Source organism: Sturnus vulgaris, chromosome W (genome assembly GCF_052056855.1).
Source record: "Sturnus vulgaris isolate bStuVul1 chromosome W, bStuVul1.hap1, whole genome shotgun sequence".
NCBI classification, from domain to species: Eukaryota; Metazoa; Chordata; class Aves; order Passeriformes; family Sturnidae; genus Sturnus; species Sturnus vulgaris.
In genome coordinates this window covers 42,711,521-42,736,536 of record NC_142282.1, presented here as the reverse complement: position 1 = coordinate 42,736,536, position 25,016 = coordinate 42,711,521, and the positions used below count along the sequence as shown (strand labels likewise).

General features: G+C 46.9%; 1 protein-coding gene across 1 annotated transcript in view; it reads left to right on the top strand.

The window, feature by feature from the left end:
- LOC148220195 (endogenous retrovirus group K member 8 Gag polyprotein-like) overlaps positions 1 to 25,016 on the top strand; it is a 190,351-nt gene that overhangs the window by 109,747 nt on the left and 55,588 nt on the right. The gene's annotated exons all lie outside the window — the stretch shown is intronic.

The following is a 25,016-nucleotide window of genomic DNA, read 5'->3' as shown; positions in this document are numbered from 1 at the left end:
GACCTTTTCTAGGGTCTGGAAAGGGGGGGCGGGGAGAAATTGGATCCCAGCCAGCTCTGTGTGGCCAGGAGGGGACAGGGACCAAGATACAGGGCACAGCAGGGGTCACGGGATGTACCATTTACAATGTATCTAGGAAACGCAACACTCCTGGAAGACAGATGTGGTTCAGTTGATGCAGTGCTCCTGTAGAAGGTGCAGTTTTCCTCTGAAGATCCAGCGATGATGTGGAAAAAGGTCCGACATTCCTCGGGGATCGAGTAGAAAGGACTGCCTTGGTGTTACAAATCTCAGTGTTTATCTAGGTAGGAAATGTTTGGCTCCTCCCCCTGGCTGGAGCATCTCCCAATGGGATGATGTAATCTTATCAGTCACACAATAGGACTTAATGGCCCATTAACAGAATATATCTTCTGGAGGAAGGATGGGTTGTGAAAAGATAACGATGACCATCCCCCTGGTCTTATCAGATGGCAGATCAGCAGGGGATATCTCCCACAGAGATAAGGATCACCACCCCTCCCACATTTTAACAGATGGTGATAGAATACACATTTTTGCATTGTACCCCAGGACATAATCCACCCCTTATTCTATTACCATCTACATCATACTCAAACCAATACCCTGTTACAGATATATGATACAAATTGAAACCTTACATACAGTTCTCACTAAAAATTAGGTCTCCTTGCTGTACACAAAGGGTTTCCCCATCTTTCTGCATTACCCACCAAGTGCAACCAGGTCCTTGAGCAAAAACAATCCCACAGATCGGTTTGCCTTTGCCTCTGGTGGGATTAATCCAAACAGTCTTTCCTAAAATACCTTTCATGTGTGCCACAGGGACCTTGTCCCCATCCACTGTGTGCAGGGGTTCAGAGTGGGCAGGACCGGCTCGACTGATGGACCCTCGGGTGTTAACCATCCAGGTGGCTTTGGCCAAGTTCATTTCCCAATTTCTGAAGGTTCCACCACCTGGTGCTTTCAAAGTAGTCTGAAGGAGTCCATTAGACCGTTCAACTTTCCCGGCCGCTGGCGCGTGGTAAGGGATATGATATATCCATTCAATACCATGTTCTTTGGCCCAGGTGTTGATAAGGCCGTTCTTGAAATGGGTTCCGTTGTATGATTCAATTCTCTCAGGGGTACCATACCTCCAAAGGACTTGTTTTTCTAGGCCCAAGATGGTGTTCCAGGCAGTGGAATGAGGCACAGGGTAGGTTTCCAACCATCCTGTAGTTGCTTCCACCATGCTCAGTACGTAGCGCTTGCCCTGGTGGGTTTGGGGAAGGGTGATGTAGTCAATTTGCCAGGCTTCCCCATACCTGTACTTTGACCATCATCCACCGTACCACAGAGGCTTCACCCGCTTGGCCTGTTTGATTGCGGCACAGGTCTCGCAGTCGTGGATGACCTGTGAGATGCTGTCCATGGTAAGGTCCACCCCTCGGTCACGGGCCCATCCGTATGTTGCATCTCTCCCCTGATGACCAGAGGCATCATGGGCCCAACGAGCTAGGAATGCTTCTCCCTTGTGCTGCCAGTCTAGATCCACCTGTGATACTTTCACTTTGGCAGCTCGGTCCACCTGCTCGTTGTTGTGATGTTCTTCATTAGCCCGGCTTTTGGGTGCATGTGCATCCACGTGTCAAACCTTTATGGTCAATTTCTCTACTCAGGCAGCAACGTCCTGCCAAATCTCAGCTGCCCAGATGGGTTTCCCTCTGCGCTGCCAGTTGGCCTTTTTCCAGCTTTCCAGCCATCCCCACAGAGCATTATCTACCATCCATGAGTCAGTGTAGAGATAAAGCCTCGGCCACTTCTCTCGTTCAGCAATATCCAAAGCCAACTGGACGGCTTTTAGCTCTGCGACCTGACTCGATCCACCTTGTCCCTCGGTAGCTTGTGCAACCTGTCGTGTGGGGCTCCATACTGCAGCTTTCCATTTCGGGTTAGTGCCTACAATTCGGCAGGAACCATCAGTGAAGAGGGCATATCGTCTTTCAGTCTCCGGTAGCTCATTATATGGTGGGGCTTCCTCAGCACGTGCCACTTGCTCCTCTTCTTCTTCAGAAGACAATCCAAAACTCTCACCTTCAGGCCAGTTTGTAATTATTTCCAGAATCCCAGGGCGATATGGATTCCCAATACATCAGCATAGGATATCTCCCACAGAGATATGGATCACCACCCCTCCCACATTTTAAGAGATGATGATAGAATACACATTTTTGCATTGTACCCCAGGACTGGGGTGAATTTGTAGAATGTGGGGAGTCCCAGTTGAATTGTAGGGGGAATTTGTGGAATTTTAGTGATCTCAGGGGAATTTTGGGGGGAATTTGGTGAATTTTAGGGTATACATGAGAATTTTAGGGTTCTCAGGTGAGTTTTGGGGATGCCAGGTGGATTTTGGGGTGAATTCTGTCGATTTTGGGGTATCCAGGTGAGCATTTGGGAGTCATGGGAGAATTTTGGGATGAATTTGGGGGGATGCAGGTGGATTTTCCAGGGAATTTTGGTGATTTTTGGGAGTCCCAGCTGGGTCTTGGAGTGAATTTGGTGTATTTGGGGGTATCTGGGTGGGTTTTGAGGGGGATTGTAGAGATTTTGGGGTGAATTTGGGAGGTGTTGGGGGGACTGGGTCTTGGGGGTCATTTGAAGGTTTTTGGGGGTTGCAGGTGGGATTTTGGGTTGAAACCCTGGGATTTGGTGGTCCCCCGTGAATTTTGGGGTGATTTTGTGGAATTTTGGGAGTTGCCAGGTGAGTGCTCAGCATCCCAGGGGGGACTTCGGGGTGAATTTTGGGGACTTTGGGTTTCCCAGGTGAATTTCTGAGGTGAAAAGGTTCAAAAAGTGTTTTTTGAAAACAAGTTAAAGCCAGAAGGTTATTGAAAATTAATAGATGTGATGCAAGAAGGTAATATGCAGACAATACACAGTGAGACAAATCATGGGAAAAATACAGTGGTAAGACATGAGTGTGTGAGGATGGCATCAATAGAGCTAAGGCTCAGTTGAAGTTGAATTTGGAAAAGCATGCCAAAAATAAGAATAATAAAGGCACCTACGGGTATTTCAGTGGGAAAAGGGAGATGAAAAGAAACCTATCACACCTCCCCTATTCCCCCCCACCCCCATAAGCCAGACAGGACGAGTGACAACAGACAAGGAGAAGGCTGAGGTACTCAACAAGTGTTGGTCTCAATTTTTACTGCCAGTCACTATTTCCACATCTGTCAGGTTACTGGACTGGTGGACTTGATTCTAAGCCATAGTAACAGGTCAGCTTTCAGACCACTTGAGGAACCTGAGCATGCAAGACCATGGGACCCACCCAGAGGCATGTCAGGGCCCTGAGAGAACTGGCAGCTGTAGTTGCTAAGGTGCTTCCTCCATCATATTTGAGAAATCAAGGCAACCAGCTGAAGCCTCCAGACACTGTGTTGTATTGACTCCAATACTCTTGGTCTTTTTTATAAATCTTAGAGCTCTGAGTCAATTTCTGCCGAGGATTCCCAATGCAGTTTCAAAAATGGAATCTTTGTTATTGGTCCTCATGTTGATCTTGGATATTTCCATTTTCTTCACTCCTATATTTTTGAAACATTTGTAATGACTGAAAAGAAAGCTGAGACAAGGCATTATGCTCTTTCCAGTGATATAAATGGACCAGTGTTCTTTTCAGACAAATATGTTTTTGCTGTGTCTAAGCACATGTGCATACCTGTGTTTGATTTATGTGTCCAGGTTTTGGCAATGGGGCAGCCACAGGGCAGTCCTGTGACAATGGCCGAGGTGCTGCCCTGTCCCGCTTTCTTCCATCTGGCTCCACTTCAGGATGTCCTCCCTGCTGAGAGAAGAGGTTTGGATAGCACCTTTAGAAATGTGACTTTCTGGGATTTTTTGTTTTGTTTTGTTTTGTTATTTTTAAAATTACTAAAAACCTTCACCCTGATTTTTTGATGTGTTGGGTTTTGAGGTTTTTTTTCAGTTTTGGGTGGGGTTTTTTTGGGCTTTTTTTCGGCTTTTTTTGTCCCTTTGGGGATAATTGTTTGGGGTTTTTTGTGTGTTTGTTTCGTCTGCTTTTTTTGTTTGTTTGTTTTTTATTACGGTTTTGTAGAGTTTTTTAAGGAAAGTGATTGGAAAACTGAATAGTCCTCCACTATAGTCTCCTGGATTCACCAGAGACTCTTCCTAGGCATCTCCCTGATCCTTTTTGCAATGAGTGTCTGTCTTGGTTTGAAAGACAGGTGTGGTCTAAGGAAAGGCAAGAGCCCCCTTCCGGAGATGCAGAATGCAACCCCCTCCCTTTTAATAATTTTAGGTCCAAATCAGAGGCCTTCAGGCAGGAGATGTGGGGATAAGGGTAACAGTTCTTCACTGATGTCTAACAAGGCAGGAAAACAACAACAGCTATAAAAATTGACAACAGAACAGAACAGTATAGCTCATCTCCAGTCCCTTTTGGCCTCAGGCCGTCTCCCTGCGCTCAGTTACCGGTTCTGTAGGCAGGACAGGTCCCGCGCAGTCTGAGAGGGCTGGAGTGATGGTGGCGGCCCAGGAGTGAGCGGGATGGGAAAGTGACTCCCGGTCACGGTGTCGGTCGTGGTGCTCAGCAGAGTGTCCGGTGGTAGTAGGGTGAGGTGGGAGAGCACCAGAGCGATGTCCAACGGCAGGGAGTGTGGATCTCAGTGCTGGGATGGCAGGGGAGATGCCAGACCGGAGCCCGGGCTGTCCTCCCACTCCAGTAGCCAAGCGAGAGAGAGTCCCCCACTCCAGACCCCCTGTCCCACCTTTCCTTTTCCCGTTTCCCCCCCTCCTCCCTCCACCCACCATTACCTTAAGGTGTAGCCACTTAGCATAACAATGGGAGAAATTCCACAGAAAGAAAAAGGAAGCATTCAACCCCCAACATTATCCACCCCTTTGTTTCTCCCATACCAATATGCTATATCAAATTAAACCGTTACATTATAAATACATACATGCAGCTAGAGTCATAGGCTCAGTACTATATAGGTATTTCACCCTAAAACAAGGTCTCCTTGGGGTATGCATTGGTTCTCTCCACTCTTTTGCATCACCCTCCAGGTGCAACCTGGTCCCTGAGCGAATACAACTCCACGGATGGGATTGTCTTTGCTGGAGGCAGGATTCACCCAAACAGTTTTTCCTAGCATACCTCTCATGTGTACCACTGGAACCTTATCTCCATCTGATATTCCCAAGGGCTCAGATTGGGCAAGGCCTGCTCGATTAGTGGAACCTCGGGTGCTCACTAACCATGTGGCCTTTTGTAGATTAATCTCCCAGTTCTTTAAATTTCCCCCACCCAGTGCCTTCAAGGTGGTTTTAAGCAGGCCATTGAACCTTTCAACTTTCCCTGCAGCTGGTGCATGGTAGGGGATATGGTACACCCACTCAATGCCATGTTCTCTAGCCCAGGTGTGTATAAGGCTGTTCTTGAAATGAGTCCCATTGTCTGACTCAATTCTCTCAGGGGTACCATGCCACCCAAGAACTTGTTTTTTCCAGGCCCAAGATGGTGTTCCGAGCAGTGGCATGAGGCACAGGGTAGGTCTCTAACCATCCAGTGGTGGCTTCCACCATGGTCAGTACATAGCGCTTGCCCTGGAGAGTTTGAGGCAGTGTGATGTAGTCAATCTGCCAGGCCTCTCCATACTTATATTTGGCCCATCGCCCCCCATACCAGAGGGGCTTCACCGGCTTGGCCTGCTTGATGGCAGCGCACGTCTCACAGTCATGGATAACTTGAGAAATACTGTCCATGGTTAGATCCACCCCTCTGTCTCGTGCCCACTTATAGGTGGCATCTCTGCCCTGATGACCTGAGGCATCATGGGCCCATCGAGCCAGGAACAACTCTCCCTTGTGCTGCCAATCTAAATCTATCTTCGACACCTCTATCTGTGCAGCCTCATCTACCTGCTCATTGTGTCGGTGTTCCTCATTAGCCCGACTCTTGGGGACATGGGCATCTACGTGACGGACTTTCACAGGCAGCTTCTCTACCCGGGTGGCAATGTCTTTCCTTTCATCGGCAGCCCAGATTGGCTTTCCTACGTTGCCAGTTAGCCTTTTTCCACCTTTCCAGCCAACCCCACAGAGCATTGGCTACCATCCATGAATCAGTGTAAAGGTAGAGTTTTGGCCACTTCTTTCTTTCAGCAATGTCCAGGGCCAGCTGAACAGCTTTGAGTTCAGCAAGTTGACTCGATCCACCTTCTCCTTCGGTAGCTTGTGCAACCTGTCGTGTGGGGCTCCATACGGCTGCTTTCCACTTCCGGTTCATCCCCACGATGCGGCAGGAACCATCAGTGAAAAGAGCATAGCATGTTTCATCTGCTGGCAGTTGGTTATATGGTGGGGCTTCTTCAGCCCGGGTCACTTGTTCCTGTTCCTCTTTGTCGCCAAGACCAAAGTCTTCCCCTCCCGGCCAGTTGGCAATTATCTCCAAAATCCCAGGGCAATTCGGGTTTCCAATACGGGTGCGTTGTGTGATGACGGAAATCCATTTGCTCCATGTGGAGTCAGTGGCATGGTGGGTTGAGGGAACCTTTCCTTTAAACATCCACCCCAGCACTGGCAGTTGGGGTGCCAGGAGGAGTTGTGTTTCTGTGCCAACCAACTCTGAGGCAGCTTGAACCCCTTCATAGGCGGCCAAGATCTCCCTCTCCGTTTGAGTATAGTTGGCCTCGGACCCTCTGTAGCTTCGACTCCAGAATCCCAGTGGTCGGCCTCCCGTCTCACCAGGCACCTTCTGCCACAGGCTCTAGGACAGACCATGGTTCCCGGATGCAGAGTAGAGAACGTTCTTCACATCTGGTCCCGTCCTGACTTGGCCAAGGGCTACTGCATGAGTGATGTCCTGCTTGATCTGGGCAAAGGCTTGCTGCTGCTCCGGGCCCCAGTGGAAATCGTTCTTCTTGCGGGTGACCAGGTAAAGAGGGCTCACAATCTGGCTGTACTCAGCAATGTGCATTCTCCAAAAGCCTATGGCACCTACGAAGGCTTGTGTTTCCTTCTTGCTGGTTGGTGGAGACATTGCAGTGATCTTATTGATGACCTCACTGGGAATCTGGCGCCGTCCATCTTGCCACTTTACTCCCAGGAACTGGATCTATTGGGCAGGCTTTTTGACTTGGCTCTTTTGAATGGCGAAGCCGGCTCCCAGCAGAATCTCAATGATCTTTTCTCCTTTCTGAAATACCTCCATTTCCCTGTCCCCCCACAGAATGATGTCATCAATGTTTTGCAGATGTTCTGGAGATCCACCCCTCTCCAGTGTAGCCTGGATCAATCCATGACATATGGTGGGGCTGTGTTTCCATCCCCGGGGCAGTCGGTTCCATGTGTATTGCACACCCCTCCAGGTGAAAGCAAACTGAGGCCTGCACTCTACTGCCAGAGGAATGGAGAAAAATGCACTGGAGATGTCAATGGTGGCGTACCACTTTGCTGCCTTGGACTCAAGCTCATACTGGAGTTCCAGCATGTCCGGCACAGCAGCGCTCAGTGGTGGAGTCATTTCATTCAATGCACGATAGCCCACGGTTAATCTCCATTCTCATTCAGATTTACGCACAAGCCTGATGGGGCTGTTGAAGGGTGAGTGGGTTTTAATGACCACCCCTTGGCTCTCCAGCTCACTGATCATCTTGTGGATGGGGATCATGGCATCTCGATTTGTCCGGTACTGCCAGCGGTGCACTGTTGAGGTAGCAATTGGCACCTGTTGCTCTTTCACCCGGAGGAGTTCCACTGCAGATGGGTTTTCTGATAGCCCAGGCAGGGTGTTGAACTTCTTAATGTCCTCTGCCGCCACAGCAGCTATTCCAAAAGCCCACCTGAGTCCCTTTGGGTCTATGTAATAGCCGCTCCTGAGGAAGTCTATGCCTAGGATACATGGTGCCTCTGGGCCAGTCACAATTGGATGTTTCTGCCACTCTTTCCCAGTCAGGCTCACCTCAGCCTCCAGCAAAGTCAATTCCTGAGATCCCCCCGTAACCCCGGCAATTGAAAGAGGTTCCTCCCCGACATGCCCCGATAATATTAATGTACACTGTGAACCAGTGTCAACCAATGCACTGGGTTCCTGTGGCTCTGATGTGCTCAGTACCATCCAGTTGCACACCTGTGCCCATAAGGTCCCAGACCCACAGTAACCAGGTTGTAAAAGGCTCACGGCCCCGTCGTACAATGTCTTTTCGCAGGTTACGGAGACTCTCGTATGACAGGGACTCAGTGATGATCTCAAATTCTGGCTCCCCTGCTGGTTGTGAGGGGCCCCCTTCCTGACCCTTATTATCTGGTTGCCTTGTTTTCATCTTAGACTTCCTAGTTTCCACAGGGGCAACTGCTGCTGCTGAGTGCCCTTGCAGTTCAGCTGGAACCTGGACAGATGTAACGTCTGTGGGTCCCACTGCTGCACCATCAGAGTCTCCCTCTTTAAGGCAGAGGGAGGGTTTCTCACCAGCTGGGGAGAGGTACTCCTTCAGCATCTGGCCCATCTCATGTATCTCCTTCGCTAGCACTCCCACCCAATATAGGTGGTTCCTTTCCAACGTGGGCTGTGGGGCAGGGTCAAACTCTGGGTTAATATCCCTAGTCTCTGGAACAGGGTCAGTCTCTGGGGTAACCTCCCTATTCTCTTGGACAGGATCAGGCTCTGGGGTAACCTCCCTAATCTCATAAACAGGATCAGGCTCTGGGGTAACATCCCTAGTCTCTTGGGCAGGATCAGGCTCTGGGGTAACATCAGTAATCCCTGGGGTAGGTATCAGGGTTGTTATCCAAGTCAATCTCCCCTTATCTCTGAATGTTAGATAGAACAGGTTTAACAGGGATATAAGCAACACTAGCCACAGTATAATGTCATTAGCATTTAAAGCGGATTGGAACCCCTTGAAGACTGGTGGGGTGAACTTCAAAAACCGTGTGATGGGTTTGGAGAAGATTTCACCTGCTGCCACTTCCTGACAGTAAGTACCATTATTGAAGTAGCCCCAGATACACACACTTAGAGTGTGATAGGTCTGAATCCATGTGGCCATCTTCCAGAGAAAATTAAAAATCCATTAATTCCTCAGCTGATCAACCCACAAAATGAACCGGATAATACCCACAGTAACCTAGGTTATGAGACTCATGTTTAAAAAAGGCCTTGCAAATGGGAGAGATATAGCAGTGACCACATGGAAGCCAATCCAGGGTAAGCTGGACAGCATGGTGTCACCTACCACAAGCTTGGGTAATTCAAGAACTGTTATGCCCTTTTCTACCCCTCTCTCAATGCCCTCAGGCAATGCCTCACGTTCCGGGCGCCAAAATCTGTCTGGGTTTGAAAGACAGGTATGGTCTAAGGAAAGGGAAGAGCCCCTTTCCTGCGATGCAGAGTGCAACCCCCCTCCCTTTTAATTATTTTAGGTCCAAATCAGACGCCTTCAGGCAGGAGATGTGGGGATAAGAATAACAGTTCTTTACAGATATCTAACAAGGCAGAAAACATCAACAGCTATAAAAATTGACTACAGAACCGAACAGTATGACTCAGTTCCAGTCCCTTTTGGCCGCAGGCCGTCTCCTTGTGCTCAGTTACCTGTGCTGTGGGGGCAGGGCAGGTCCGGCGCAGTTGAAGAGGGCTGGAGTGACAGCGACAGCGGCCCAGGGGTGAGAGGGATGAGGAAAGTGACTCCCCCCTCACGGTGTCGGTCATGGTGCTCGGCAGAGTGTCCGGAGGTAGTAGGGTGAGGTGGGAGAGCAGCAGAGCGATGTCCAAAGGCAGGGAGAGTGGATCTCAGCGCTGGGGTGGCAGGGGAGATGCCAGATAGGAGCACGGGGCGTCGTCTCCCCCCACGGGCCAAACAAGAGAGTTTTCCAGCCCGCGTTTCCTTTTTCCCGTTTCATCCCCCCTCCCTCCACACACCTCCCTGCGAGAGAACTTTACCTAAAGATGTCGCCAATTAGCATAAAAATGGGATAAATTCCACAGAAAGAAAAGGGAAGCATTCAACCCCCAACAATGGAGTACACCACAGCGAAGGTGTGGGGAACTGCACTGCCCCAGCTTTTGCCCTGGTGTGCAATGGCTGTGAGCTACTTTTCCAAGCAGCAAGGGCACTGAGAACTGAAAGCGATTGTGAAGGAGCTCTTTGACTGCTCGTGTGCTCTTCGCTGCACTGCGCTCGCAAGCGGCTTCGTTCTTCACCATCTGTCGTCTGGAGAGAGCTCAACGCCTGGGGTCAGTTTCAGCTCTGTCCAACAGCCTGTCCTCAGTTCTGGGGGCAAGCAAGCCCTGTTGCCTTGGCTCCTAGTGCAAAGCCCCTAGCGAGCTCTCACTCAGTGCAATGCACCCAGAAAGATGCTCTCGCTCGTCTTTCAAGGAGCCATACTTAACAGCAGAAGCAGCAGAAGCACAAACTGGATGACGAGAAGGGACAATGTAGAACACGTCTCTGTCCTGGCACATTTTCGTGTGAGATATGTCCCTCCAGGTCCTAGGTCCATGCGAAGCTCTATGTACTGTGAGCGCTGCTACTTGCAGCTGAGAAGGACCGTGGTGGTAGCAGCAAATTCGGAGAGTGCTGAGCAGGTAGTCAAAGAGCAAGAAGTGCCCCTGCAATGCGGTGCTAATAGCAGCTTCCTCGCGGTGGGGGTGAGCTCCGTCCACAGGACCTTCTCGTCCTGGTAACAAATCTCTATGAAAGGCGTAGGCGAAAAGCTTTCGTTTTCCATTCGAACTGCGAGAGAGGCAGACTGTTGCACGGAGCTCTGAGAACAAAGGTGCACACCCTAGGCGGGCTTGGGCAGAAGCAGCGTTCTCGAGCACTTGGCTGCTGGCACACTGCTGGCTGTGTGGCACTGCTTCAGCGGCTTCTGGCCGCCGGGGACTGAAAGCGGCGCCAGGCGTGGGGAAGGGCGGTGAATGAAGCCGCACAAGTACCGTGCTTGTGTGCACCACGTTATAGGCTACTAGGAGAGGAAGGTGGCTGCCTCTCGCTTGCCTTCCCAAGTGCCCTTAGCAGTCGAAAGGAGAAAGATGAAGCACTGCTGCTTGTGCTGCTCCTTGGTTCCCTTGCAGCCCGCTGTGGAAACATTGGCGGTCACTTCGAGGCGCCGAGTTGCAGAGAGCACCACGGTAAATGGCGCAGAGAAGGGAAATACAGAGTGCAGCGAGGAGCTGGACGAGGCTTACGTGCAATAAGTAGAAGGTGAACCTAGGCACTGCCTCTTCAATCTGGCCCCCACTGCTCTGGTAGCAACTTTTGCAAGACAGCAAAAGGGGCTGCGAGTGTGTAGAATGCAGGGCAGCAAGACGCCGTGTGGTATGTGCCATTTCAGGGCTGCTTGACAGAGGGCTACTTTAAGAATGCCTTCTTCTTCCTCGCGTCCTTCTCGCTTCGCTCTAGCTGCGTGGAGTACACCACAGCGAAGGTGTGAGGAAGGGCACTGCCCCAGCTTTTGCCTAGGCCTGCCTGTGCTGCGCCTTTAGCTGCACACCAAAACAATGGCATTTCTAACCCTCACGGTAAAAAAGGCGTTACTGTAGCCTCAGGAATGGCAAGTGCCTAGGCATAACATAGAGAGACCACGCATGAGGGAGTCTTTAGAGGATTCCTCCCCATGGTGTTGGTGTATTCTCATTCTCGTGCTGAACTGAAAAGGCTGGGCATGGCAAGTCCGGCCTGCCTTGTGCAAAGACGAACACAAACGTGGGGCTATGATCCTCTGTTCCAGAGCTCTGCTTCCGGGTGTGTGGGCCGCCATGAGCCTGCACCAGCCGCCGAGGACACTGTGGATTGTCGATGTGGCTGGTCCGGCTGCCAGACCTGCCCCCGTTGGTCTGACAACTGCAGGGGTGGCGGCCGAATGGCATCGCCTGAGAGCCCCATGGGGGGCAGGGAGAGAGCCGGGAGTGACCCTGAGCGACAGCGGAAGCGATATCCGTAGGGCCCAAAAGGCCAGCGGTGGCGTCGAGTTTCACGGGTAGGAGGCTGCTAAGCTGCTTTGAAAGCTGGAGCTCCTCTGCTCTAGGACAGACTGGGAGAGATGTGGGCGTCCAATCTGGCGAACAGAAGGCTCCAGGGAGGCCTTCAAGCCCCTTGCAGTGCCTGCTGGGACTCCAAGATAGCGGGGGAGAGACCTTGGAAATGGGTCTGGACTCTCAGGACAAGGGGGCATAGCTTCAAACTGCCAGAGGGCGGGGGTAAATGGGATATAGGATAGGAATTCTTCCTTGTGTGGGTGCTGAGGCCTGGCACATGTTGCTCAAAGAGGCTGTGTGGGAGCCCCATGGCAGGAAGTGTCCAGGGCCAGGCTGGAGCGGACATGGAGCAACCTGGACTAGTGGAAAAGTGTCCCTGCCCATGTCAGGATGTGGGAAGAAGATAATCTATCATCTCTAAGGTCGCTTCCAGTCCAAACCATTCTGGGATTCTAGGATTCATGGAAGGCCCTTTTCCAAGTGAAGTGTTGTATCTCTTGGCTCCCAGCTTGTAGTTGCCAGTTCTTCTGGAAGCAGGCCTGGCCAAGCAGCTGTGATGAGCCATGGCTTCTCAATAGGACGACTGTGATATATTTGCAGAGAGGAAGGCTGCAGACAGATCTTCAAGGACCAGGTAAAACAAGCAAAAGATTGAAAAAAAGCCAAAGCTTGGTTGTGTTAGTCAGTTTGCTGGCTGTTGAAATGGCCCCAGGTCATTTACAACATTTCTAATTTGGATCTGTTTGAGTAAAAAATGAATGTGTTACCTCCAGCGTGGACTCTCCAATGCATCTCCATGTGCTCCCATCTCTTTGTTGTATATCAGGTTCTATTAAGAGAAGACAGAATCATAACACAGCAGTAAAACATTTAGAGGTGTAGTTAGCCAGCTTCAGCAGTTTTCAACTCTGCTGTTGACTTTTCTGGTAACTGTAAGCAAGGCAACACAATCCAGTTACTCCACTTTTCCTCTCTAAGGAAAAGATGATTTTTTTTTGTTTTCTCATTTTGAAAATAGCCTCGAATGAAGAGAGTTATGCATGTGGCATGTAGGATTCATTATTTCACCTTTCTCTTCTGCTGTCTTTCGCGTACTAGGTTTTATTTTAAATTTTTTTTTTGTGGCTGTTCTCCATTCAGTAGGTTTGAAAGAATTCTAATTGTTGAGATGATGGTTCTTTGAAGGCTCACTTAGCCCACCTTTTGGGTGAAGGAAAGAAGACAAGGTCCTCTAAGAAGAGTAAAAAGCATACTTTAAAGAGACATGCAGAGATGTCTGCTGATGCCATGCAATTACCATGTAATCAGCAGAAATGTGTTGGAAAAATACCCATCAGTGACTTCACAAGAAAGCCACACTCAAGGCAGGTAAAGAACAGAAGCATAAAACCCCAAAGGTATGAAATGGACAGATTATCATTGGGAATGTGCAACTCCTGAATTCTTAGTTCTAGATCTAGGGGCTTGTAATAAATAGACTGTCTCCTTGCCAAACGTAAATTTGGTGTAATGAACTGCTCACTGCCTGTTGAATTGCAGGGCTAGTAGACGAATATTTGCCATGGCAGGCATATTGTATGGCTTTCCGGTTAAAAAGAAATTGGTTTTGCTCATAGAAATCTAGATATGTACCCAGTCTGACACCTATTTTTTAGGCTATATTTCCAAGTAAATGGCTTCCGTGATGATGCAGTAAGTTTATGTCATGAACAGGAATGAAGTGATTGCATGCATCCTTTTTTACCCTAAGCCAGCTGCTGAATAATGACACAGAGACTCTCACTGACGCTAAGGAGTGCCCAAGGTTTTGGGAAAAGCCCTGGGCAGATAAAGCCTATTTCCACATTTCTTGCTAGCGTCTCCTTCAAAGTTCATGGGTTTGTTCATCTTTTAGAGCTGTTCTAGATGTCTTTGTAGTTTACATGTACTAAATGTAGCAGGTATTGATTTCATGCCGTCCTAATAGATTTGAAGTTGCGATCTACTGAGGCTTCAATGTCTCAGAAGAAGCAACGTTGATTTTTTGAATTCTATTCTTGAACATGAGAATGATACCGATGTAGATAATGAATTAATTAAATTGAATTCACTTGAATGGAAAAATTGTCTTGTTCATGTTGCGTTTCCTAGATACATTGTAAATGGTACATCCTGTGACCCCTGCTGTGCCCTGTATCTCGGTCCCTTTCCCCTCCTGGCCACACAGAGCAGGCTGGGATCCAATTTCTCCCCGGCCCCCCTTTCCAGACCCTAGAAAAGCTCAGTACCCCCTGGCCTCGCTCACTTCCCCCGCGCTCTTCTCCCGTTCTCTTCCCCCGTTCTCTTCCCCCTCTTTTCTCTCTCTTACCCCGCTCTTTTTCCCCCCACGCTCTTACCCGCGCTCTTCCCCCTCTCTTTTACCCCGCACTTTTCCCTCTTCCCCCGCTCTTTTCTCCCTTTTTCCTTTCCCTTTTTTCACTCACTACCCACGAGAAATAAACCTGTAACTTTATTAGGGGAAAGAGCCTCTTTTGATATCTTAACTACGTCCCTGAGGCTAGGGCCCAGGGGAATTTCACCCTAACACCCGAGCTAGACCGGAGGAAGGGTGAAAAACCCTATTTTGGGGCAGAGAAAAAGCCGTCAGTTCATGTAGATTTTAACTTGGGAAATTGATATTTGAGTTCTACTTTTCATTGTTGTTGCTTTTCTGTATTCTTTGATTGCACAGATAGCAGATGTACTGACCAAGTATTCTGTGAAACTGGAGGAAATGTCCTTCCTCTTGGCAGCTGATGTTCACAAGCTCATTAACGCTGAGACCATGGTAAATGTTTTACCTGGGGCAAGATAGCAGTCTGAATATTCCTAGAATGTCTTTCTTTCCCCAAATGAAATTCATTTTTTCTGCCTATCAATCATTGAAATATAGAAGAAATTTCTACTTGGCAGGGTATTGGTTATCATTTGTGTTCTTTTCTCCCCTCATTTTCTGTAGAAGAGACAATTTTTGTTTGTTTTTGCATGTCGTATGCTGCTTCTACTTCTGGTTTTCTTTTTTAATACACAGAATGTAAAGACAGCACTGCTGGATAATGAGAGGGCAACTGCCAAGCTACTCTTGAATCGAATGAAATCAGAGCTTGAGAAAGAAAAATGGCATCAACTGAAATGGCAAGGGAGAGTCAAGGACTGGAAGCTCATGCAAAAGAAGTGTGTAGTTCAGAGTTTCAGGTCAGAAATGTGGCAGTCTTCTTTTGAACAATGAGCAACACAAAGCGGCTAGTGTTCACTTTTGGTTTCTATCAAAGTAATACTTGATCATTTTTTCTTTCTATGTAATATCACATATGATATGACATATATCATGTGATTCCATTCTACATATCTACTTTCCATCCTGCAGAGAATTTATGGCAAGTGAAGAAATACAGAATCCCCCAACTGTGAATATGGAAATGGAAAAGTTGGTAAAGGAGCAGATGGTACTTGCATTTATTCATCACTGCTATGCTGCTATACTGTCAGATAGTCTGTTTATGATTCAACAATTCAATGCGACATCAAGAAAATAGCAAAGCAAATCTAACTACCGAATGCACTATACGGGCCAGAGATTAGCTTGGATCAAAACAGGTATTCTCCTAGCATTGTTTACAAACAAGTCAGCATGTGAAACAGAAGGCAAAATGTAGTTTGTGCCTTGTTTTGAGCATGCCTGGAAGAAGGAAATTCTGATTTCACATATGGGAAAAGAAATGTTGACATTTGAATGAGATTGTTCATACCCCAGAAAAGGTTGCTTTGAAAGGTTGTGGAAGTCCTGTTAGGAAACATGGCTTTACAAGTCCTTTCCACCAGGAGACAACAGCTGCAGAACATCTGGGTGTGCCAGTGTTGAGAGCACCAGCAAAGATCAAAGTGGAGAAGTTGGTGAACAATGGCAGTGGCCTGGGGGAGAGCAAGTGGGGTGCTGGCTGTGGGACCAGGGGAGTCCTGACTGATTTAGGAGGCGTGTGATGGTCTGTGCCAGCAAGGGGAGTAGTGCTGTGGCCTTGGGACACTGCAAATACTGGAATTCAGTGGGGTCACTGGGCAGGCTGAGTGTCTGAGCTGCTGGAGGGACCCAGTTTGCTCACATGTAAACATCCAGTCTCACTCTTGGCAGCCACAGAAAGGAGCAGGATGTGGCTGCTGGCCATGCCTGTCATGTATATGTAGTGTATATGTGTGCTATCCCAGCCTGCTGGGAACACTTCTTCTTTGTGACTGCTTGGGCTTAGGAAGAGAAAGCAGTGGTAGTTTCTGAGGTTTCGAGTTTGCTCGAGTTTCTCAGGCTGTTTCTGGAGCCACCCAGAGTTCTCTTCCTTGAAGCATTTCAATTCCTGGTATTTTTCAAAATTCAAACAGACACAGCCCTAAGCTAGTTGATCTGACTTCAGAGCTATTCTTACGCTTAGCTGTTGGATGATCTGATCTCCTGAGATGTCTTCCATCTCAGTTTATGAACTGGTTCTTGTGAAAAGTAGGATCTTTTAGCCTGGAGAAGAGAGGTTTCTGGAGAGTGTCTTGGTTTAATTTTGACTTTCCCGGCCAACGCACCAAATTAATGTCTTGAGTTTGAGTTGCCAATTTGAATAAACTTATTTTTCTTGTTGTGAGACAGAACCAGGAGCAAAAGAGCAAGGCAGGCCTAAAACTTGAGAGAGTATAAAAGAAAATTCATTAACTACACAAACAAAAAGAGAGGAAAAAAAATTTCAGAATAAGATTTTTTAGATCACTCCTTCCCTCCCTCTCCCAAACTTCATAACAACAATCAAACTTATAACAAATACTTCGGTCAGTGCCCAATTTAGTCTTTCTCAGTTCACTTCTGGAGAGAGAAGCTTCTTCTTCTTGAAGTTGTAGGGATTTTTCCCACAAGAAGGAAAAAAACAGTTCTCTTGTGGTTTTATCTTTCACGATTTGCATCCGCCCGGGAACCTGCAACCGTGACGCTCCTCCCAACTCTACAACCGTCCCAAAGTTGTATATGTGGGCCATGTCTGTCTCATGGGGTATTACTTTTAAGAATGAAATGTTCAACCGCAAAGATTCTCTCTGTCTCCTTTTTCTCTGCTCAGGCTTCATCTTCAGAAAACCAAAATCTCCTTCTTTTCTCAGGACAGAAATTCTCAACACAGGTGCTCTTTAGTTAAATCATCGATTAAATGGAACATTTCCATCCCCCCATGTCTCTTTCCATGGTTTATAGGAATATTGAGTACATCAGTTCATTCCTACAATTTCACAAAAAGATTTTCAGCCATTTCAGCATCTTCTCATTCTCTTTCCATCTTAAAAACTGAGCTCTTACATCACTGACTTCAGAAATCTTCTTATTCCCTTTCATATTCAAAGGAAAGGCTGGAGGCTTTGCAAATCTTATCTGAGCACTAAAGAGTTAAAGTTTAACACAACTACAAGAGTTGGGCCAGGCTCAGGCTGTGCTGGGGGGGCAGCTGAGGTGTTAATCAGCCTTTCTGGGGCTGGGCTGCAGCCCCACACTGCTCATGGCCACCCGGGCAGGCCTGGCCCGGCCAGCAGCAGCAAGAGTCGGCCTCCCCCCACGCCAGAGCCACAGGCCCGTGGAGGAGGAAGCCGTGAAGGTCTTATCACACAACTTTTTCTCCCCCCGGCCATCGGGTCCCCCTAGTTGGCAAACAGGGCCCAAGCGGCCTCCCGAACCTCCCCCCCCCCCGCATGGGGGAGAGGGAAGCTCGGCTTGGTGTTACCTGCTCAGCCGCCGGAAGACAAAGAGGGTCAGTTCCGGATTACCTTCCTCAAAATGTGTGTTCACGGAGCGAACTAACTTTCTCTAATTGGCTGTTGCAGGTATCCCAACCCCCACAGAGGAAATTCCCTTAGGAAGAATCTCTTCTGAGTTTCTTCTTCCTAAGTCAACCTATCACAAGAGACAGAATGGTGGCCTTTGAATATGTAAAGAGGGAATAAGACAAATGGAGAAAGACTTTTTCGGAAGGTTTGCAGAGGCAGGACAAGGGCCCATGCTTTCAAACTGAGAATAGGTTTAGATTGGCTAAAAGGAAAAGCTTTTCTACAATGAAGCTGGTGAGACACTCAAACGGGTCTTCCAGAGAAGTTGTGGATGCCCCATCATTGAGAGTGCTCCTTATCAGTTTGGCTAATCTTGAGCAATTTGATCGACTGTAAGATCTACCTGGCAAGGAAGTTGGACTAGATGATCTTTAATCACAGACTGTTGTATGATTCCATGAAAGACAGAATGCAATAAAGTTCATATTTCAGATTTTGGCGCAGACATATTTATTATTTCTCACTTTATGCATCAGTGCAAGGACAACTTGTTAGCTTCTGAAATGATGAGCTGAGATTGATTTCCTTCCTTAGTTTCATTTTCCCTGTTATTCCTTTACTCTTGGACTTTTTTTTCCACTTGATTTCCTCTTTTAGTAAACTGCCCTATAGCATCACTTTGCTCCCCACCTGGCTTTTTTTTTCAATGCCACCTTTTCAGTGGTTCGTTTTGGGCCTTTGCTGCTTGAAGTCCAGCAGCCTCCTTGTCTGAGCATTATGGAGCTTTCTTTACAGCTTCATCACTATGCAAAAAGCCATAAATTGCTGTGTTCCATCTCACATACCATCAAGTATCACACTAATATTGCCTCTGCTGAATAGCTGGTTGGATTACATAGACCAGCCAAATACCAGGAAATCCAGATGGCAGCAAGAATCTTGAAGACTACTCCCGCTGTTTGTTGAAATTCTGGAGAAGTCACGTGAGGTATCACATTCTCTTGAAAGAAGTGTATATCATCTCAGACATTCTAGAATGGGCTATTAATATTGTCATGAGTTTCTGGCTAGACTTTTTAGTATGCAAATTCAAATTCAAATGATCTGAAATGATAGAACTTCAAGAAATATTTTTTCCCAGAATCGAAGTATGATGGAGTTACATAGGGAGAATCTTAATCTTAGTTATTCTATTCCATCTCACATCATGGCTGGGGGCAGGGAGAAGGGAGTATCTTTGGGGGACAGTGGGTTCCGGTGTAGTTAGTAAGCTGGGCAGAGGAGCCATCAGGTATCGTTTCTTTTTTTTGGGGGGGGAGGATTCATGTGAACTCTTCCTTTCTTCTTCCCTGCCACTAGTATTGTTGCTAAAATTGTTTGTTTTCTCATCCAAGTGACAAAATCAGCACACTTAATGAGGGATGAAGAGGGAGCAGCGACCTCAGAACAGGAGGAAGAAGAAGCAGAGCGTGCTGTCCTCCAGAAGAAAAAAACACTACCAGCCAACTTTGCATCATCTGTGAACTTCCTGGGCGTGTACTCTATCCCCTTGTCCAGATCACTGATAAAGATATTAAACAGGACTGGGCCCAAGACTGAGCCTTGGGGACCAGCTGGATGAACTCTATTTCCCACCACTCTGTGGGCCTGGCCATCACCCAGTTTGTCACCCAGCAAACAGCCCACCCATCCAAACCATAAGCAGACAGTTTCCTCGGGAGAATGATGTGAGACTCATTGCAAAAAGGATCAGGGAGATGCCTAGGAACAGTCTCAGGTGAACCCAGGAGACTATAGTGGAGGACTATTCAGTTTTCCAATCAATTTGCTTAAAAAAATCTACAAAACCGTAATAAAAAAACAAACAAACAAACAAACAAAGCAGACCAAACAAACACACAAAAAAACCCAAACAATAATCACCAAAGAGACAAAAAAAAAACCTGAAAAATGCACCCAAAAAAACCCACCCAAAACTGAAAAAAACCCCCAAACCCAACAAATCAAAAATCAGGGTGAAGGTTTCTAGTAACTTTAGAAATAACAAAACAAAAAAAACCAAAAAAAACCAGAAAGTCACATTTCTAAAGGTGCTATCCCAACCTCTTCTCTCAGCAGGGAGGACATCCTGAAGTGGAGCCAGATGGAAGAAAGCGGGACAGGACAGCACCTCAGCCTTTGTCACAGGACTGCCCTGTGGCTGCCCCATTGCCAAAACCTGGACACATAAATCAAACACAGGTATGCACATGTGCTTAGACACAGCAAAAACATATTTGTCTGAAAAGAACACTGGTCCATTTATATCACTGGAAAGAGCATAATGCCTCATCTCAGCTTTCTTTTCAGTCATTACAAATGTTTCAAAAATATAGGTGTGCAGAAAATGGAAATATCCAAGATCAACATGAGGACCAATAACAAAGATTCCATTTTTGAAACTGCATTGGGAATCCTCGGCAGAAATTGACTCAGAGCTCTAAGATTTATAAAAAAGACCAAGAGTCTTGGAGTCAATACAACACAGTGTCTGGAGGCTTCAGCTGGTTGCCTTGATTTCTCAAATATGATGGAGGAAGCACCTTAGCAACTACAGCTGCCAGTTCTCTCAGGGCCCTGACATGCCTCTGGGTGGGTCCCATGGTCTTGCATCCTCAGGTTCCTCAAGTGGTCTGAAAGCTGACCTGCTACAATGGCTTAGAATTAAGTCCACCAGTCCTGTAACCTGACAGATGTGGAAATAGTGACTGGCAGTAAAAATTGAGACCAACACTTGTTGAGTACCTCAGCCTTCTCCTTGTCTGTTGTCACTAGTCCTGTCTGGCTTATGGCGGTGGGGGGGAATAAGGGAGGTGTGATAGGTTCCTTTCATCTTCCTTTTCCCACTGAAATACCCGTAGGTGCCTTTATTATTCTTATTTTTGGCATGCTTTTCCAAATTCAACTTCAACTGAGCCTTAGCTATACTGATCCCATCCTCACACACTCATGTGTCACCACTGTATTTTTCCCATGATTTGTCTCGCTGTGTATTGTCTGCATATTACCTTCTTGCATCACATCTATTAATTTTCAATAACCTTCTGGCTTTAACTTGTTTTCAAAAAACACTTTTTGAACCTTTTCACCTCAGAAATTCACCTGGGAAACCCAAAGTCCCCAAAATTCACCCCGAAGTCCCCACTGGGATGCTGAGCACTCACCTGGCAAGTCCCAAAATTCCACAAATTCACCCCAAAATTCACGGGGGACCACCAAATCCCAGGGCTTCATCCCAAAATCCCACCTGCAACGCCCAAAATCCCTCAAATCACCCCCAAGACTCAGTCCCAACACCTCCCAAATTCACCCCAAAATCTCTACAATCCTCCTCCAAACCCATCCAGATACCCCAAATACACCAAATTCACTCCAAGACCCAGCTGGGACTCCCAAAAATCACCAAAATTCCCTCGAAAATCCACCTGCATCCCCCCAAATTCATCCCGAAATTCTCCCATGACTCCCAAATGCTCACCTGGATACCCCAAAATTGACAGAATTCACCCCAAAATGCACCTGGCATCCCCAAAACTCATCTGAGAACCCTAAAATTCTCATCTATACCCTAAAATTCACCAAATTCCCCCCAAAATTCCCCTGAGATCCCTCGAATTCCACAAATTCCCCCTAAAATTCAACTGGGACTCCCCACATTCTACAAATTCACCACAGTCCTCGGGTACAATGCAAAAATGTGTATTCAATCACCATCTGTTAAAATGTGGGAGGGGTGGTGATCCTTATCTCTGTGGGAGATATCCCCTGCTGATCTGCCATCTGATAAGACCAGGGGGATGGTCATCGTTATCTTTTCACAACCCATCCTTCCTCCAGAAGATATATTCTGTTAATGGGCCATTAAGTCCTATTGTGTGACTGATAAGATTACATCATCCCATTGGGAGATGCTCCAGCCAGGGGGAGGAGCCAAACATTTCCTACCTAGATAAAAACTGAGATTTGGAACACCAAGGCAGTCCTTTCCACTGGATCCCAGAGGAAAGTCGGACCTTTTTCCACATCATCGCTGGATCTTCGGAGGAAAACTGCACCTTCTACAGGAGCACAGCTTCAACTGAACCACATCTGTCATCCAGGAGGACTGCAGCCACCATTTATATGGACTGCTACCAAGACCCTGACTGACAGGGTGTCAGGTTGTATTTCTGACTTTGCTGCTGGTTTTTCTTCTATATTATTGAACGTATTTTATTTTTTCTCTTTTCTCCTATTAAATTGTATTACTGACTTGGAGTGTTGCACTGGTTTTACTTTCAAACCAACACAACCCCAAACCTCCCTCCCTGGGATCCCCCAAAATTCCACAAATTCTCCCCCAAAATCAACCTGGTACCCCTCAAAACTCACCTGGATCTCCCCAAATCCCCCCCCCCCGCCCCCCAATTCACCTGGGAACCCCCAAATCCCCAGAATTCTACCCAAAATTCACCTGGGACCCCAAAAACCTTTAAATTCGCTCCATAATGACCGGCAACTTTACACACTCCATTTTCCTACAAAAGGATCTAGAGCCCTGGGTGCTTCATATACAAACTAAACAGTAAAAACCTTTCAATTCATTCTCAGCAAAAAGACTTCCTATTCCTCCTTCTTTTTGACAAAACTGGCTCACTTTCAAACTTATTCTCTTGCTCAGTTACCTGCATAATGCCTAGTCCCTGTTCTGCATGCTCATTTTCTTCACTTTTACAAGGAATCCTCTCCTCATCTTCTTCTTCCTCTGCTTCTTCCATTTCCTGTGCCTAGATCACCTGTTTCACAGTTAGATTTGTTTCTCCAGCTGATTTTTGACAACTGTCCCTATCTTGTGGAACCGCTCGCTCGCTCGAGGTGATTGTCCTGCTCTGCTGTGGGCTGGGACTGCGCTCTCTTCAAGCCCTGGGGGCAATTTTAGATGCCACAACTTCAGAAAGACCTCAGGCTATTGGAGAAATGTCCAAAGGAAGGACATAGAGACCATGGAGGGGCTGGAGGGGAAGCCATACAAAGAGTGGCTGAGGGCATTTGGTTCAGCTGCAGAGAGGACACTGAGCTCACACCTCACTTGGGACCTCTCAGCTCCTCTCAAGGGCAGCACAGGGACAGCTTTGCTCTCTGCTCTCTGCGACCAGGGACAGGAGCCAAGGGAATGCCAGGAGCTGTGTCAGGGGACGATTAGGCTGGCTATCAGGGAAAGGTTTTTTCCCTCAGAGGCTGGTCAGGCACTGAATAGGTTCTCCAGGCAATGGGCACAGCCCCAAGGCTTCCAGAGATCCAGGAGCGTTTGGCCAATGCTCTCAGGGTTGCAGAGGGTGGGACTGTTGGAGTGTCTGTGCAGGGCCAGGAGTTGGACTTTGACGATCCCTAGGGGTCCCTTCCGACTCAGGAAACTCTTACCATTTTCCCCTCTTTCCTCTCCTTGCACAATGCTCTCAGCTTACCGTTCCACTGTATGTTCCACTTCTGAAACCTCCGCTACTTCTTTCCAGTTCAAGCACAGTTCTACTGGTTACAATCCAAAGATATACAGATTGAAAAACAACCAAAAAGAAACACCTGTTTGGAATGTCGTGGTCTTATTTGGATCTCGAACTATGAAGTCGATTGTGCCTTGCAAGTTCTAAAAGCAAAAGAACAACAAAAACCACCCCCCACACCGTTTTAACATAGGGATTTGCTTTCTTCTAAGAAATCCATATCCCTTCTCAAAATGGATCTATTTCAGTAAGAGATCATCTTGAATAGATCACTTACTATCTAAAGAACCTGGAACACTCAAATCCGTAATGATAAGCCTGTTACCTTGTCGTTTTCTGTCCCAAAGGCAAATGAATTTGCTCAAGTGCCGTTTGTAACAAGGAGAGTTCAAAGTGTGGCTCTGAGAAATGTTTTGGTTTCCCTCTCCTATCTCTATCAAAAGCACTTTCTTCAATGGCTGAAACAATACTTGATATAGTCTGAATTTTAAAGGTCATGAAAATTTTCTCAAAAGTGGAATATTAATATAGCAGTCAGGTTTTAAACCAACGAGAATTTTTGTTTTACCTTTTTGAAGATTTCCTTCACACTAAAATCCTGGCTGATGGATACCTAGCAGAAATCAATTCCCACAAAATGCTCCCGGGTAAGCCATTACGTCATCCATTACAATTTGCTTCAGTGTCCCGTTCCTGTCCAATTGAAGGTCCCTGTTTAAGACAGTCAAGTACGGAGAGAAATAAAATTAAATATGACTACAGTGCCTTTAAATCTAAATCAAACTTCCTGATCAATCTCATAAAACCTTTAGGCTAAATGTTGCCATTGATCTCTTTCTACTGAACACAATCAAGTCCTGGCTTGTTACAGGTTATTTCATTACAAAGAAAGAAACGCACAGAAGTTAAAATATTTCCAAAGAAGCATTTGACATCCTTCCTTTTGGATGGGGAAACATTCCAACACTGTTGGCGGCCTAGTAGGAGCTCTGGCTCTGCAGCCTGTCTATAGAAAACTACCTTAGTTATGTTAAAGGTCTGTTCAAGGTTACCGTGTCTTTGGCGTGACTATAGGAGAAAAACAAAATCATAAATTTTCTCGTTGAGATAAGCAAGAACAAAGGAAAAGACATCTGGGGAAGCAAGATCCTGTTTAGTTGACATACCATGTCCACTTCAAAGAGTATCTTACGCAATAACTAGACTGTAGAAAGATAGATCTTAGATGAACCAATAGAATTACTATTAACATATATACGTCTTTTGTGTAACCAATCGTACTCTTTGTAACAAACTCTAAGTAACCACTGAAAATGTATAAAAATCATCTCTTTGTAAAAAATAAAGACTCTGCTCTTTGCATTCATATTGAGTGCGTGTTATTGATTCCTGTTCTCCAGCATGAAGGCCCCAGCAAACACTGCTTACATAAGAGGTCAAATTGCTGTCTTCCATGTTAGTTGTGCACTGTGCTCAGCGGAGCCTTTCTGGTTTATTGGCCTTTGACTTGGACATAAAGCTGAGTCTTGATTCAAGAAAAATCAATATTCACACTTGTTTTCATTTACACGGACATTGGCTTGGTCTCCGAAACAAAGAGAATGATGGGGAATTTATGTAGGTGGTCAGAGAGGTAACATTCTCTTTCCGCAACCTGGCATTGTATTTTCACTTGGCCTGTTACCTCT